The sequence below is a fragment of the Argopecten irradians genome, unplaced genomic scaffold (genome assembly GCF_041381155.1).
Source record: "Argopecten irradians isolate NY unplaced genomic scaffold, Ai_NY scaffold_1192, whole genome shotgun sequence".
Classification (NCBI taxonomy): Eukaryota; Metazoa; Mollusca; class Bivalvia; order Pectinida; family Pectinidae; genus Argopecten; species Argopecten irradians.
Genome location: NW_027188659.1, coordinates 738 through 16,311, shown reverse-complemented (window position 1 = coordinate 16,311; position 15,574 = coordinate 738). Strand labels below are relative to the sequence as shown.

General features: G+C 37.9%; 1 pseudogene; it reads left to right on the top strand.

The window, feature by feature from the left end:
* The first annotated feature begins 11,994 nt into the window (after positions 1-11,994).
* On the top strand, positions 11,995-13,559 carry LOC138314013 (uncharacterized; annotated as a pseudogene).
* Positions 13,560-15,574: the final 2,015 nt, after the last annotated feature.

Genomic DNA, 15,574 nt, shown 5'->3' with positions numbered 1-15,574 from the left:
AGTCATCTGTATACTGTCCTAAACGAAAAGTTTTACCCAACATTCTCAGTGGTTTAACGTCTGTGTTTGCTTTAAGAGATATGGAAAGAGTGGGTCGCCTTGACGACAACCACGACGAACACTGAAAAATTCTGACATACATGTATAAAACTTTAAACCATGTTTTTATTGAATACCTAAAATAAAAATTTTCCATGACTTTATCTAGGAAATGCCACTGTATGGAGTCAAAAGCTTTCGGAATTAATTGGAAATCTGGCAATGATTTTATCTCTCCGTTCTCTTAACCGTGGATACTCTGGAGGGGAATGGCTCCGATATATCATCGATACATAGTTATTAAATGTTTTTAGACTTGCTCTGTGTTTACATTTCCTAGCATAGGTCACTGTATTCAATATCATTTACATTGAGGTTGCATTTCATAGAGGGAGATTTTCCCCTCAAGTTGAACTTCCCCCTATCAATTTTTCGTTTGTATGCAATAGAAACGTTACTCTATGTCGATATCATTTCTTTCAACTGTTCTACATCCACCGTTGTTTCACCAGTTCGTGAATAGTTTCTAGGAGATCAAGCTTTGGCAGCCGTTCTCCAATAAATGTATCCATTTTGCTAATTTTCTCGCTTAAATATGAATGTATTTTGTCATCGTTTAAAAAGCTACTGCAGGTATTAGAGATGGTGCCGCTGATTGCGTTGGGATTGGGAAGGATAATGGGCGAGGTGCCGTTATCACAGATCCTGGCCATGGCGGCCCACAAGCCTGCACTTACATTTATGTATCTGTATATTTGATACGCAAAATGCGCATTGTAGAACCCCAAGGAGGGAATTGTGAGCGTCTGACATTTATTAATACGTTTGTATGTTAGTTAATGAATCAGTAAAAATAGTGTTCGCGGGTGTACTACTGTTCGTATGGTTAGTGGTACTCGCGTTTTGCTAGGTGACGAGGTTTTACTTCGTTTTCTCCTTCTTCCTGCCATCCTTTCTATAATTCAACACATTCCATGTGGGGATATATTACTTATGTCCGTTTGTAGCGCTTTGTTTGTTTGTTTGATTGATTTTTTAACGTCCTATTAACAGCTATGGTCATGTCAGGACGGCATCCCATGTATGTAATGTGCTGCGTGTGTGAAGTGCGAGATGTGTGTTTTGGGAGACTGCGGTATATTCCTGTTGTGTCTTCTTGTATAGTGGAAAACTTGCCTTTTTTATAGTGCTATGTCACTGACGCATATCACCGAAGACACCAAGCAAATACACCTCCCCAACCAGTCACATTATACGGACAATGGGCCATCCAGTCGTCCCACTCCCATAATGTTGAGCGCAAAGCAGGAACTGCCACTTTTATAGACTTGGGTGTGTCTCAGCCAGGGGGTGTCAAGGGAGCCATTAGGAAGAATAAAGTCAGTTAGGAAGGAGATGGAAGAGGGCAATTCTAAGTTGCATAACTTGTGCCTAATTCCTTTTGACTTTGTTCAAATAAAATATGTTTAAACTGAAAAGAGAAAAGATAATATCCTTAATTTAGTCGCCTTTTACGATCATGCAATAGGGGAAGCAGTACAATTCTAACGCCCTACCTGCAGAGACCACCTCACAGGGCAAACAACTAAGGCAACCACAAGGACAAATGCAGATAAATATAGTAAAAGATTAAAAAGCTATCGGATTCATCGGATCATATACACCGGATAGGTTGCCTGGGATATTAATACAATATCATATATATCACCATGACCAAATGGACATATTTTTTTTGGCTTGACAGTTTTTACTAAACAATATGTCATGGGTTCGATTTTGTTAAGAATAATTACAAATATCAGTCATTCGTGAATATTATTGCACAACCTAAATCAGCCATCCGATATGTCTGCGTTTTATCGCTACACTTTAACAACACAAATCGGTCTTCTATTGCTGCTTGGTCCGCCATTTTCAAGTATTGCTGTAAAGAATAGAGTAAACTATTGAATGTGACATTTTCTTGATATCAACTGTAGTAACATCATTGGTTTGCGATGCAAACTTAAAAGCATTTTATAACGCGTACGGTTATATCCCGTAAAATTTCCATCTGTCGAACAGTTGTACCCTGTCACCAGTACACAATCGGGGACATTTTCAGAGCTCTACTAAGTCAACATTACACTTAATCAATATTGAGAAGTATAATGCTCACATTAGTTATAACGCTCTTTCCTTTAAAAGGGGTTCTAAAAGTATTTACAGTGGACCCGCGATAATCCGGACGCCGAGAGTCCGGAAAACTCACAATCCGGACGGAAATGTCAGGGAACGGATTTCCGTAACGTTATTTATACTCACTAGTCCGGAAATTCGTGTTCCGAATCCGGAACTCCATTTTGGAAACGGAATGTAATTTTCGTTAATAAATTCCCGCAATAATCCGGACAATTTGTTGTCGCCACGTGCCGAGAAAATCCAAGGTCAGCTACAGTCATGTGTACAATACACACAATCACTTGACACTGAGTGTGTTGTCATAACGACGGCTGCCAGGTCATAGCCACAGGCGTTTACCTGAATATCTTTCCCACGGGTACATGTAGTCATGTAACAGTTCATTTGTTTTCTATAGGAGATCAAACTTCAGTGTTGTAATTGAGATACGCAATATATATTTTTAGCCACACGCTTTTTAAACATGAAGTTTGAGCTTGGGTACGGGTACGTATGCTGTAGATACCTTACTTGTTTCGCATGCAGAATATATCGATATGAGTGTCAGATACAATAAAGTGAGATAATACTTACAAAATTAATAAGAATTTTAAATGTATGTAAATCTATTCGAATTCATCGTCTGTGGTATAAGATATAAAGGCTACGGCGCCCGGCACATGCCATAAAGATGTGTGACATTGTGCACGAAGTTAGACGTGAACGGGCGCGTGGTTGTTACACACGTCTGTAAGTCAGAAAGCAAAGACTTGTAAAGATTGTCATTAAAAACAACCATTATACAAAATAACAATTATATGAGTTCATAAAGTGTTCACAACTATTTGTTATCATATTTTTTTTTGATGCCAAGAACGTAGATGATATTGATCTTTGGTTACTTAGGCAATTTGCCGTACGACAGATCAAGAGTTGGATACGTAGCTATATGCATACTTAGTATACAATTAACTATTGCTTTAGGTTTCGTATTTTGAAAAAGAAATACGTTTATTTATTATTCTTAACGTAATGATATATAAATACCTATAAAACATTAACAAACGAAGTATTGATTATAATACACGTATATTATATAAAAGCCTGTCATCGATTACAAGACCAAGGGGAGTAACTCGTACGTGACAATTTAACTGACTAAGAGCACGGAATTCGGCAGTCCGGAAAACTCGTAATCCGGACGGTTTAGACTGGGAACGAAGGTGTCCGGATTATCGAGGGTCCACTGTATTGTAATCCTGAGAATTTCTTTAATTCAGCTTTGGTTTCTTCAAGTTGTTGGCAATTTTATTAGATCGAACGCATGTAAGCGGTTACTTTACACAATACAGTTGGTAGTAGACTAAAGGTTACACATTGTGCACACGGTGTGAACTACGAGTGGACACGGAGTGCACGAGGTTTAGACTACAGGTAGACACGGAGTGCACGAGGTTTAGACTACAGGTAGACACGGAGTGCACAAGATTTAGACTACAGGTAGACACGGAGTGCACTACGTGTGAACACGGTGTCCACTACAGGTGGACATCGTGTCCAGGTAAAATGTCCACTACATCCAGACCACAGACAGACTAGATGATGTGCCACAGAGATATGAGAAAAAATGTATTTATTCTGCAGTCTATATGGACTTTGACAGATAGAAATATTTATTGCGATCAGAAACATAATATTTATTGCAACATAAAAATTGCCGTTAATTACTGGAAATCATTCGTACTGTAATGTTTATTTGAATAGATACATATAAAGTAAAATGTATCAATATATATTATCATACAATTTAATTTATAAATAAGGACGTTTATTAGAAGTTATAAAATAAAAGCAAATTAACTGCGTTGCAAATTAACTGCGTACGGTAAACCACGTTCTGGTTATGTCTCATCAATGGATAGTTCAAGTCCGCATTTTCCCAGGAAAAAATATTTTTCTTAGCTAGTGATATGTAGTTTAAAGATGAAATTCTTTTTCGAATGCATAAAGTGATGAACCTTGCGTGAAGTAAGATTTTCAGTGTAAGCAAATCGTCGCCAAAGAGATATTTTGATCGGCAAAATATTTTGATTAAAAAGAATATATTGATGGGCATAATAAAAGCAAGGACATATAAACATAAACAAATTAAATTCTTCATAAAATGTTTAACTATGTATGTATGGAATATAGTTTTCTAAACGGCAAGGTGCGCGAAATAGTTTTAATCCTGTCAAATGTATAATACGTATACATTTGCTACATGGAACCTGGTTCGTTGCAAAGCATTGGAAAAATGAGAAATCGTCCATTGACGTTAAAAATTTGCATTAGAAACTACATTTTATTGTGTCAACCGATTGAGGAACCTGTAAGCACTGGCTTAAGAAAGCAAAAATTTAGTATCGGGCATGTGGCTGCCCGTGAGCATCAACACTGTTCAAAGGACCGATCGCTAAAATGTAGGTCACATGCCTGTTAATCAAACAGATAGAATCAAAATAAATCCAACTTCTACCCATTTAAACTGTAGATTCATAGTTGTTGATTAAATTCTGAATTTGTCATAATTAGTTTAATTCTAGAAACCTTGATAATTTGACAATATCCTATTCTGACCTTCTTTTACAAACCGCGTGAGTTACGTGATAACAATGTATGATCCATACATGTATTATATTGTACACTTAAAATTTGCCTGCTCGAAAGGTAAACCCCTAGGCTAGGACTGCAGTTGCCATGGTCACTTGGACTTCATACTGTTCCATCAACCACACAGGTATGATAATCTAAATTACCTAACATTGGTCATAGTGGGGTCAGGGGCCTGGGGCCTTCCTTGGGCACCCTTCAATATGTTCAGTCAAGTGTATCACATACTAACAACACCTGTATATTTGTAGTACCTTGTCCCAACCCCAGGGGGTCCATTTATAGCATGCTGTACCTAGGTGGCAGCCTCTTTACATACATACATTGTACTCATCACACAAATACGTACAGTTATACAACAATGCTAGTCAATAGGGATATGTGTTTTAACTGGTAGTGCATTTTAATTTATTTGATAATGAAGCTTTATATATTAAAATTAAAAATAATCTAAATACCAAGTGTATAATTAACTAAAACATTTATTTCAAGATTATTGGAATATCATATTTCATCCGATATCTTCTCATTAATTTAATTTTTTTACACTGGCTTTTTACATATATCAGAAACCTGATTATCATGACTATGTATATAAAATACCATATTACAATGTTGAATAAGTACCTAATCTAAATTAATTTTGATTATAATATATACATGTATACATTATTGGTAAATTCAAGGTTGTGACAGACATGCTTGATTTACGCATTGTACAGCTCCCGTCAGCTCCACTTCACGGCTGCCTATCATGACAATAATTGAGGTGAATTCAGCATCACTTACTATATGTTTTGGCAGCTAGTTTTTACCTCATCCCAAATCCCTAATTGATTATAATATATACATGTATTATTGGTAAATTCAAGGTTGTGACAGACATGCTTGATTTACGCATTGTACAGCTTCCATCAGCTCCACTTCATGGCTGCCTGTCATGACAATAATTGTGACAATAATTGAGGTGTATTCAGCATCACTTACTATATGTTTTGGCAGCTAGATTTTACCTCATCCCAATCTCCAATCTAACCCCACCCCCACTCGGGAAACGGTGTACATGTTTACCCAGGCTCTACAACAAGCATGTACATGTATCTAATAAGAATGGTACTTATGTGTTTCAAACTCATGAACCTATATGATTTTTAAACGGTTAAGTATATTTGTTTGTCTTAACAAACTTCCATAGAAACAATTCTAAAATCACATATTATATAAAGATACTGCCCCCATTCTCATAAAGCCGTGCAAACACAGAAGGCAACGATTCTGCCCTCTGGCCATCTATCGATGGTCACCTTGAGGCACCTGTATAGCTGGATACTGTGGCTTACCTGTATGCTTGACAAGTTATAATTATTGGACCATGACGCAATATACGGTCAAGATAACTTGCGGGGTTGGGATCATAAACATATTGTGTGTACCGGTAATTAAGAATCAAAACAAGCTGAATTGGGTAATTGTAGGTAGACTAGCCACCAATTAGTGGAGGACGTCATATAGTTTGAAGTGGATTTAATTCTGCATGATCTTTTAAAGATGTTCAATTTTTAATAAAAAATATGTAATTAAGCTATTTTTACGTACAATACTTTTAGAACTTAAAATAGCAAGAAAAATATTATAAAAGTGTATATATATTTAATGAAAGACGATCTACAAGGGTATCGCTAGACAACTGATTGATAGGCACCAAATCTTTTTATTTAAAAGCTATGTATTACCCGGTATATGATTGTATTACTGATAGCTTATCATAAAAAAGTGTCTCAAAAGCACATTAGGACTGGTTTTTGCTGCAATTTAAAGTTGTTTTTGACTTGTGAAAATGCTTGTATTTACTATTTCATGTAAATGATATATATATATATATAATGCAATTTACCCATAAAACATTTACTTTTGAAAACGTAATATAGACAATTTAAGATATGAAATGGAAACTACTGATATAAAATTAAATAGACATATACTTAATGAATATAAATTAATCTTTATTACTTTTGCAGTGAAAAGATTTTATTCGTGTATACTAAAAAAAATATCGTATTATATAGTTATGTATACTGTACATTAAATTGTAGATGTTGTAATAAAAAAAATAAACACTTAAAAATTATAATTATGTATTATTTCAAATTGAAGAACTTATTCTTCCCCGATCCCTAACTGTAACACATCACCTTGTCTGTCTAGGTCTCAATGTACCTGGACACGATGTCCACCTGTAGTGGACACCGTGTTCACACGTAGTGCACTCCGTGTCTACCTGTAGTCTAAATCTTGTGCACTCCGTGTCTACCTGTAGTCTAAACCTCGTGCACTCCGTGTCTACCTGTAGTCTAAACCTCGTGCACTCCGTGTCTACCTGTAGTCTAAACCTCGTGCACTCCGTGTCTACCTGTAGTCTAAACCTCGTGCACTCCGTGTGCACAAGGGTGTAACCTTTAGTCTACTACCAACTGTATGTCATATATAGAAATATATACCATCAGTACTTTCTACTACATTTCAAACATGAATATGTGAATGTGAACACGCGGGGTATGTTGTTTGGCACACTTCAGAGAGATAGTATTATTTAATGAAAAAGTACAAGAGTTTCAGCATTACAAGGGGATACCAAAATAATACCGTAGCCTCCAAAAAAATTAGGCAGCCTCCCAAAACATTTAGCACATCACACACACAACATGTTGCATACGTGACCCTGGCTGTTTGACTTTAACCAAAATAACCATACATACAAATTTCTGTCCTTAACTGTTGTAACTGACATATATCTCTCGTACCTCGGACAAGGAAATCTCACATGATACCCGGTGTTAGATTATTCTATCTCGTCCGAACTCTCTGGTACATTTACGTGATTTTTGGCGGATTTTTTTCGCAATTCATGTAACAGTCCGCGCATGTGACATGATACTCTCGAATCGTTGACGTCACACGCGTCAGATAATCAATATCATTAGAAATATGTGCATTAAGTCATTTACCATGCATTGTCTGGTTGTTGTTTTTAATTATTAAAACAGTATGTACCGATTGATCATCGTTCTTCTTTGATATAACCGAACTATATTTTACGCGGAATGACTGAAATCGAAGCGCAGATTAAATTGTTAATCGGCTTTGAACCAGGAGGCCCAATACGGGATAATTTTACACTCTCAACGCATATATAGATGGGTATTGTTATATCTTAGAGGCACGAGAAAAAATATATTACATTGTACCTTGAAGTGATCGAGATCGGGTTATTTTAGTCTCTGGTTATTTCAGCTAACGCCTCGGTTTGGATTACAAAATCTTAGCCCAAGACTGAGATAACCCGATCTCTATCATTTACAGATAATAGATTTTATAAATCCATCATAAATACCAAAAACAGCCGTTATTATAATGGCTGATGATTCAAGGATCATCTTTCGCAAATTCAGAGGATTGTCTTCAATATGTAGGTGGATGTGATACTTTGGTATACATGTCTGTTTGTATTGTGCCACAGAGTATTATTGTTACATTTGTTGTATGATAGGAATATCTCGCAAAAGACACTAAACAGCACACCCCAACATAATTAAATTAAAAAAAAATAAAGCAAAACGACCTGAGATGAGAGGCAGGTTCAGGTTACTTTTGACATGTAAATAACTAAGGCCCATTACCTTTCCGAAACAAAGATAAACGTTTCTTAAAAACAATAATAACGTTAGAAAGTAAATATCGGTAACTAAGATGAGGTTAAAAAAACAAGAGGCCCATGGGCCTTAACGGTCACCTGAGTTCGGATACCGAATGAAGCAATGATATGTAAACACTATATATTGGCCCACCATGCCCTTGAAGTCAGTCAGTGATTTTAAAAATTTAATCTAGGAAAATTATTTGGTTCCATCAAATTTGTGAATTCAGAAGATTGTTGAAATTTTTGCCATTTTGTCCCCCTTATGGCCCCGCCCCTCTGGCCCCTAAAGGGCAGCTGGGACTAATATTGATATGATGTTAAAATGCTATCTCAGGCTAATAATTCTAACCCAGTTTGACTAATTTCCTATGAAAACTAAACAAATAAAGTTCATAAATGTGTTTTTCCTATATAAACTATAGTAAACTTGACCCCTCCCCAGGGAGAAACCTGAGACCCCAGGGTCATATAATTCACAATTTTTGAAAAAGGACCTTTCCATCTGTGAAGAGTATTTGATTCTACCAGTTCCAGTTCAGAAGAAGAATTTTTAAAGTTTTAGCCTATATGACCCCGCCCCTAAGGCCCCTGAGGGTCAGTCATGGAAAAATTGTAAATAGGGTTCAATGGCCATTTCATAGGGATAATTCTGATAACATTCGACTAATTTCCTATTACAAATGACCAAATAATGCTTAAAAATGTGAACTATAACAAAACTTAACCCCTTCCCCAGGGGGAAACCTGAGACCCAAGGACCATATATTCACAATTCTTGTAAAGAGCCTTCAAACCTTTCAATCTATGAAGAGTATCTGTTTCCATCAAATCTGTGAATTCAGAAGAAGATTTTGAAATTTTAGCCATTTTGACCCCTTTTGACCCCGCCCATAAGGCCCCTGGGGGTCAGTCATAGAAAATTTGTTAATAGGATTCAATGGCCATTTCCTAGGTATAATTCTGATGACGTTTGAATAATTTCCTATTACAAATGACCAAATGATGCTCAAAAATGTGTTTTCCTATATAAACTATAGTAAACTTAACCCCCACCCTAGGGGAAAACCCGAGACCCCATGGTCATATAATTTACAATTTTTCAGAGGGCTTTGAGACCTTTCTATCTATGAATTTAATTCTACCATATAATAAATTATGTGAATTCAGAAGAAGATTTTTGAAATTTTAGTCAATTTTCCCCTTTGGCCCCTCCCACAGCCCCCTGGGGGGTGGGGGGTCATGTTATTCACACTTTTAATTGGCCTTATGCCTTAGAAGGATTGTGCAAAATGTCATTGAAGTTGCTCCAGTAGTTTTTGGAGAAGAAGTCGAAAATGTAAAAAGTTGATCGTCGCACGACGGACAAAAGGCGATTAAAATAGGTCACCATGAGACTTCGTCTCACACACGGTAATTTTGGCGACAGCAAGAAACATAAGACGACCCGCGTTGAGTAAATACAAATTTAATTCATTTAAATTAATCAACTTTATTTAATTGTTCAGAAGGTGATGATAAGAGTAGAATTAACGATAAGCTAATGCCTGTTTTGCGACACTACAGAATTATTAATCTCGTTTTACATTTTCATTAAAAACCAACAAAACAACAATGGAATTATGATTTTCTCGTATGGAAGAAACTTAGTGAAATCTAACTAGAATAATGTGATTCAAAGAATTGAAAAGCAAGTTTCTTTGATTTACTGCAAATGGGTGTTGTACTTAACATCCGAAAATGGAGAGGACAGAGTATGGCATTTGCCTGAAAAGACAAATTATTTGGTTATCACAAGGGAATAATTTGGAAGTTTGATGGACAATAATGGGGCTTTCTAAGAACACATGCAATATATGGTTACCAGGGGAGTAGTGTTAACAAATTAATACAAAGATGGGATGAGAGGACGCGGAGATGAAATCCGCCATATTGATCGAAACATTGAAGGCAGCAGCAAGTGTGAAAACCATAAAATCTCAAAGACATTTATATAAAACATGTGTTGGTATGGAGCTGAGTAAAACAATTGCCACACATTACTCACGGGAAGCATACAGGTTCGGGTTTTGTTAGTTTAACGTCCTATTAACATCCAGGGTCATGTAAGGACGTACCAGGTTTGGTGGTGGAGGAAAGCGGAGTACAAAACCACAGCCCAGCGGTCAGTACCTGGCAACTGTCCCACATGGAATTCGAACTCGAGACCCAGAGGAGGAGGGCTTGTGGAAATACGTTGAGATATTTTAACCACTCGGCCACCGCTGCCCCAAGGAAGCACACAATTCCATTCAAAGGTAGATCGCGAGATACATACATTGTAAATAAATGTACATGACATAATTGAGCATGAATTTGAAACACGTAAAAAGCATTTATGCAACTTGAGTGACACCTGGTTATCAAGCTATGATCACCCATTTTGATCCCACATGTTTACCACGAAGATATAAGTGACATGCACCTGGGTCTTCGATAACAATTAGTAAATTAGTACAATCGGTTTTTTGGCTGATAATACTGTAATACATGTACGCTGACTTGTTGGACCAACATGAATACAATATAGCTCCTTATAACCACTCCGTTCAATTAGCCCGACAGCAGGTACAATTCTAACGCGCTACTATATCACGTTTAACTATGGTGAGTCTTGGCCAGGGAATAACCTTTTTTTGGCAAATGTAATTCATTATACAATATCAACCAGATTAGTAAACAATATAGATGAAACAGAGAAAACTCTTTATTTTTAATGAAAACTTTGTATTACATACCTAAGCGAAAGGTTATACGGTAAAGTGTACATCAACTCCTCAAGAATTGATCCTAACACAGATGTAAACCAGTATTTTGAAGAACGTATTTCCTTTATGTATCATATACTGACTAGTCTATCAGTTGTAAGTAATCCGTACAACGCCACATATAGATAAGTATCTAACATCAAGACTGTCAAGGCCAATGGTCGCCAATTAATCATTCAGTTGTAAAGTTCAATACAGCTCCACCATGTCTTACAACTAGACATTAGTGTTATGACACCGGAAGTCAAGTTTTAACAAGGACGGAAGTTGACTCGAAGCTTAACGGAAGTGCAGAGGTGGACATATCGGGATATAAATACGATATGTCCAAAAGGCTTATCGATAATGTGAAGCAGAAAACCGGAAATGAAATAAATATAATGGATTCACCAGCCAACACGCACTAGACACTAACTCCATTAAATTCAACACTACACTGGATACATGTACTTGCTAGATTTAAAAAACGGCAGCAAAAATTACTAATTGTCGGTGTTCGACTGATATTTTAAGAGAATGATGGCGATGCAAATGGCAAGTAAACGAAAAAACAACCAAGTATTATAATAAACAAGGAAACAACTTGGCTAAATCTCATTCTTTCCGTATTGCGCTCTTCCGCTTCCGGAATAAGGAGCATTCCTGTATCCAAGCCAACGTAACCTCGTTTTAGAGACAAAAATATGCAAATGAGATGGGTCTATATCTGGTCAGACACGCACAAGATCGCCATCTTCCTTTTTGAGCTCGAAAGCGTACACCTCGTAAAGGTAAGTCCTGAGACATTTGTCGGCACGCACACTTCTTTATGAGTTTTCTCAATTAAAATTCGGGTCTTATCTACACAATTCGGTGTTTATTTCGTTATGACATTCGGTTTTTGTGTTTATTTTCAGACTTTTCTTGGCCTCACGCGAGGTCACGTGTTGGACAATATGTCGGACTCGGGTGATGATGTGTCCATCGGACTTGGTTCCGAGGAAGAATTAGAAATGTTACAAGAGAGTCCTAGTTCTAAAATGAAAGTTACAGCCGAAATACACGAGTCCCGGGCACCGGGTTCTTCTTTTAAACCACCAGCCTCGAATACTCGGCAACAGTCTCAAAAGAAAGATAGTAAAAAGGCTGACAAATCGAAAGTGAAACCGTCGCAGACGGAAAATACCGAACACTCAAGTAGAAAGAGAAAACGCAACACAGATGATGGAAAGCTTGATAATGTGTTGTCGGCAATTCAAAACCTTACTAAGGTCATTTCCGATGGAAAGACAGATGAGAACGTGAATTCTAGTAAAAAATCGAGAAAGTCGGTTAATCTCGAGGCGAACGTGAATTCGCGAGAGGACAATCAAAATGGAGGACAGAGTGGTGTGTTTGGTAGAGAGGCGGACGATTTCTCTCTTTTTGATGACGAGTCGGAAGTTCAGGCGGTCTCTGACAATGATGAAATGGAAGAGGAGATCTTCCAATTATCCGACATTTACGATAAAGCGAAATTCGGGCCGGCCATTTCGGGAAAATTGGCTAACAATGTTTCTCACGCGGTGAGGACCAGAGCTGATGTTACTGCTCTAAATGAAACATACCGGGTACCGGAGAATGTTGATGCGATCTTGCCGCCTCACACGAATCACGCGGTGTGGAATTTTATTGGGCCGGCTGCCCAGACATCGGACAGAACCTTACAAGACTTTTAACGTCTTTTGGCACACAGTATGGTGCCGTTCTTACAGTTAATTTCAAAGTTTCCGAAAATCAAAGTCCCCGATACGGACGATAGACAAATGATCAAGAAGTTGCTCCAAGATGGCATGAGCTTGTTGTGTAATGTTCATTATGACATTTCAGTGAAGCGTAGATTCTTTATGAGGCCGTCGCTGCCTTATAGACACTTAGTCCCACTGTGTAATGCCGATACACCTATCACATCAGAATTGTTCGGTGAGGGAGTAGAAAAGAGAATTAAAGAGTTGGATGACTTGAACAGATGTACACAGAGAAGGGGTCGTGCCTTTGGTAATCGATACCCTAGTTATCGTGGTGGTCGGTCGTATGTCACAAAAAACTGGCAGGCTCCGTGGGGGCGAGGCAGAGGGTTCCAGAGGGGACGATTCGGGAACCGACGGGGACGAAGGCATGCACAGTTCCACCAGAACGCCCCAGACAGTCAGAATTACACACAGTCACAGAACAAGAGCAACCAGTAGAGGTTAGTGTGCCTTCTGGTAGGATTACCAATCACATTGATGAATGGCGGTGTATTACATCCGATACTTGGATTTTGAACGCAGTTCAGGGTTATGAGATAGAATTGATTGATAAACAGTGGCCTTGTCAATATAGTGTGCCAGCACCGATATCTTTCTCAGAAGATGAAATGTCATTGGTTGATAAGGAAGTATCAGAACTTTTGTCTAAACAGGCGATTTTTCCTTGTTATCATGAGCCTGGTGAATTTCTGTCAAATATTTTTTTAGTTAAGAAGAAAAATGGAAAGTATCGTCCAGTCATAAACTTAAAAGATCTGAATGATGAATGGGTTGCTTATGAGCACTTCAAACAAGAAACTTTGGATGTTATTCTACTGTCAGTACAAAGAGACGATTTCTTTACATCTGTTGATTTAAAAGATGCGTATTTTAGCATACCGATTAGTCCAGATTTTTGGAAATTGCTCAGATTTGAATGGAGAGAGACACTCTATGAATTCGGAGTTTTACCCTTTGGGTTAGCCTGCTCACCGAGAGTTTTTACCAAGATTTTGAAACCAATTGATGGGTACCTGCGAAGCAGGGGCATTTCGACATTTTATTATATTGATGATTCTTTGAGAAGAGCTTCTGAGAAAGATAGGTATCACCAGGACACTACTGCGTTGACCGATATTCTGGCGAGATTAGGTTTTCAGGTCAATCATGAGAAATCGGTTACTGACCCCAGACAGGTTATTACACATTTGGGCTATATTATAGATTCCATTCAGTTCAAGGTATTTTTACCTGATGAGAAAGTCCAAAAGATCTTGTTGAAATGTTCAGAGATCCTGTCAGAACCCTGCGTTCAAATACGAAAATTGGCTTCTTTCATTGGATGTTGTACAGCGTCATTCAGGGCAGTGTTACTTGGCCCATTGTATTATCGATCATTAGAAGCAGATAAAGTGAGAGGTCTATCAGAAAACAGTGATGACTATGAAGGCCTTGTCGTTCTTTCATCAGAAAGCATTACAGAGATTAATTGGTGGAATGAGAATCTTATCAGTTCAAATGGGAAATCTATTCGTCCTGATAAACCAGATTGTTTGTTGACAACTGATTCATCCCTAGAAGGATGGGGTGCGGTGTTTGATGATCAGAAAGTTAATGGACTTTGGTCTATACAAGAAGCACAATGTCATATAAATTTTTTGGAGTTAAAAGCTATCCAATTATCACTTCATGCTTTCTGTAAAAAGCGATCGGCCATTCATATCCTTATTCAATGTGATAATACCACAGCAGTCTCCTACATCAATAATATGGGTGGTACCGTATGTGATCTTTATTATCTAGCCAAAGATATTTGGTTATGGTGCTACGATAGACAGATTTTTCTAACTGCCAAGTATCTACCAGGTTGTGAAAATGTCGAGGCAGATTCTTTGTCGAGACAATTTTCGATTCAAACAGAATGGAGTCTCGATGTTCATATTTTCGAGAGAATTTGCAGACATTTCTTTCGACCAGATGTTGATCTGTTCGCATCCAGACTTAATTGTAAGTTATCTAGATATGTTTCGTGGGGCCCAGACCCTGGGTCCGAGAATTATGATGCGTTCACAGTATGTTGGTCAGATTATGAACCATATCTTTTTCCTCCATTCTGCTTGATTGGGAGGGTTTTGAGAAAGGTGATTGATGATCGGATATCTAGAGCTATTATTGTTGTACCAAACTGGACTTGTCAGGCGTGGTTTTCCCACTTTACTTGATTTATTGATTGACACGCCAGCTAGACTTCCTCATTGGCAAGATTTGATAACTTTACCTCACGATGGTTCTTGTCATCGTCTGTTTAGGACACTGAACCTGACCGCTTGTGTCGTCTACGGACAGCGTTCACAGACCAGGGCTTTTCAGGCCGGGCTACCGATGCGGCACTGCAGTCATGGCGACGGGGTACCTCGAAGGCTTACAACCTGGCGTGGGAGCAATGGCGAGTTTGGTGTCGTCAACAGGAAGTT